This window comes from Gracilinanus agilis, chromosome 4 (genome assembly GCF_016433145.1).
Source record: "Gracilinanus agilis isolate LMUSP501 chromosome 4, AgileGrace, whole genome shotgun sequence".
Lineage (NCBI taxonomy): Eukaryota > Metazoa > Chordata > Mammalia > Didelphimorphia > Didelphidae > Gracilinanus > Gracilinanus agilis.
The window spans coordinates 385224057-385227171 of NC_058133.1; positions in this window are offsets into that span (position 1 = coordinate 385224057).

Genomic DNA, 3115 nt, shown 5'->3' on the forward strand with positions numbered 1-3115 from the left:
AGTTATGCCCGAGATGATATAAACTCATAATAAAAGTCATTAAAAACTTTCAGTAAGCAGTAATCCATTAAACTAAATTAAGTATGTAACAAAATACATAAACAACTATTTATATTAAATAGGGTATATACATAGGAGTATGTATGTGTGTGCATGCATGCATATATTTTAAAGTATAGGCATTATGGACATATTTTGTCCCTGGGCAAATACAGAAGATATTTAGATCAATTAAAGACATCCCAAAATATCATCTTTATTTAAATGATACATCTTATCTTTAAATCTCAGTTTTATACATCATTGTCATTTCTTTATCAGGTCTCTCTAGACTGAACCCTCATTTGGGAAAAAAGAAAAAAATAAGCAAAACATGTGAAATAGAGATAACATATCTGACAATATATACTTTATTTTATTCTAATATTCTCCTAACTCTTTTCTAGGAGGCTGAAATTTGGTTTCATTTTTAAGACCTTTGCAGAACCTTAAATGGCTCTTTTATTATGGAGTTTGACTTTATTTTAGCTATCTTTTTAAATTTACCTTGTTATACTCATGTTGTATTTATTATTTTCTTGGCTTTGCTTAATTCACTTTCTATTAGTTCACAGAAATCTTTCCACATTTTTTGATGAATTCTCCAAATTCATCATTTCTTACCACATAATAATATTTCATTTCAACCATAGGCCATAAGTTTTTAATCATGCAAGGGTTGACAGGAATTTAATTTGTTTCCATTTCTTTGCCTACACCAATGTATCGAAGTCTGTTTGTTTCCTCATTATTTCTTTTGAATTCCCGAACTTTCATTCTAAATGTTTATTATTTTGTCAAGTTCTAAGAGCATCCCCTTAATTACTTGATTGGCAACACTAAACTTAAGTATCAAAATTTAGGTAATATTATAAATTTTATTATATTAGAACAGTCAGTTCACTAATGATGAAAATATCTTCAATTATTTGTGCTTCTCTTTCTTTTTTTAAGAGTATTTGGTAGTTAAATTTTTATTGTTTGTGTATGTGATTGTAAGTCAACTCAGATATTTTACACATTTGTAGTTATACTAAATGGAATTTTTCTTGTCATTTTTCCTAGGTTTTGGCAGTGTTAGAGATCCTTATGATTTGGGAGTTTGGAATCTAGAATTTTCTTTTCATTTTGCTAACTTGCTCAAGCAATAAATAATAAAAATAGTGTCTTTTTTTTTGGAGTTTTCTAAGTATACCGTTGGTTGTGTTACTTAAAAATAGAGATAGTTTTGTGTTTTCTTTGCTAATATTTGTACCTTTAATTTTGTTCCCTTATTTTACCACCATATTTATAGTACTGAGTTGAATACTTATGATGGGGTAAGTCAACCTTGCTTTACCTTTGTTTGTAATGAGAAAGCTTTTGGGCGTTTTCCATTGAGAACAATATCAGCAATTGGTTTTAAATATATGCTTTTGACATACTAAATGAGAGATCTGTCATGTCAATAATTGTTCAGCTTTTTCACATAAATGAGTATTGTTTTTTCAAAAAATTAGCATATGTTGTAATAATGATGTATTTTGTGATTTTTTTGTGTTTATATGGTAATTATAGTTACAGTTTTCCTAATGCCGAAACATTCTAGCATCCCTGGTATGAATCTAAGTAGGACATAGTCAATTATTTTCTGGATAGAATAATGTATTATTTAAAGTTTTCTATTTTAAAATTTTGCATCCATATTCATTATTGAGGTTGTTTAATGTGTTGGTGGAGCTGTGAACTAATCCAACCATTTTGGAGAGCAATTTGGAATTACACCCATAGACTTACAAAACTGTGAATACTCTTAGACCCAGAAATATTATTTCAGGATCTGTTTCCCAAGGAGATTATGGAAGAAGGAAAAAACCTTATGCATTTCAAAATATTTATTGAAGCTCTCTTTGTGGAGGCAAATAACTAGAAATTTAGGGAATGCCCATCAAGTGAGGAATGGCAAAGCAAAGTGTGGTATATGTTTTGATGGAATACTTCTACACCATAAGAAATGATGAACAGGCTAATTAAAAAAAAATCTAAAAAAGAACTACATGGGATAATGAACAGCAAAAAGAGTACAATCCGGAGAACATTGTTACGAATAAAGTGAGGTCAATAGGGCCTTGAGCCGATAACAAGGCTAGCAGGAAGATAGTGTTGTTGTTAGGATGGTGTGAGCAACCTCAGTTGGGCCTGAAGCTTGTTTATGAAAGTACAAGGATCCAGACCCTGAGAATTGAGTGCCCAGTGAAACCTCATTGCTAGCCACTAGGCTCCTTAAAGGTGTCAGGCAGCTGGCCCCTCCCTGCTGAGGAAACAGCCCTCTATTGGTTATGGCAGACTGGCAGGAAGTGGATGTAGAACTTCCTGCCCCTCTACTATGGAGTTTGTTTGAACCTTAACAGCTCAGAATTCCCTTCTTATTGCCTGTCCTGTTAGCCTGTGATGATAAGGGAATAACCACAGGATTCTCTGGTTAAAGGCTGTGGGATTAATTTGGTCACTGGGGAAGGAACAAGGCAATGGTAAGAGGGCTTGGTTACAAGAATCTGTTGCTATGGATTCACTGGCTGAAGCTGGTAGAAGGTCCTGGGAAGGTTTTGGCTGATCAAGGGCTGGCAGCCCTCGGCCAGAGCAAAGCAATCTCTGCTTAGGAAAGTGAGTAGATCTATTGGCTAACCTCGTAAATGATAATAGATAATATTGATTTGCTCTAGAAGATAAGTCCTAAAACCCTACTCTATCCTAAGGCCTAATTTCCCATGTTCCACGTTCCCTCCACCCAGGACCCAAGGGGGGAGGGGGTTAGGGGTAAGTGAGTGCTCAGGGTGAAGTCAAGGGGAAACAGAACCCAGGCTTGGGTTTCCAGGGTCTTTTATAGTCTCATCTCAACTGCCAGTTGGTATCTGCCACATGGTGCATGCCAAGTTCAACATCAGGGCAACTAACAGGTTTGACCTAAGCCAAACATGGCAGTGCTAAAACCTGTATTACACATTATACAAAGATACAGGTTTAATACTTGAAGAATAATTTGTGAATGTTACCTCCAGAGAATGAACTGAAAAATGGAAACATGAAAGACATATAT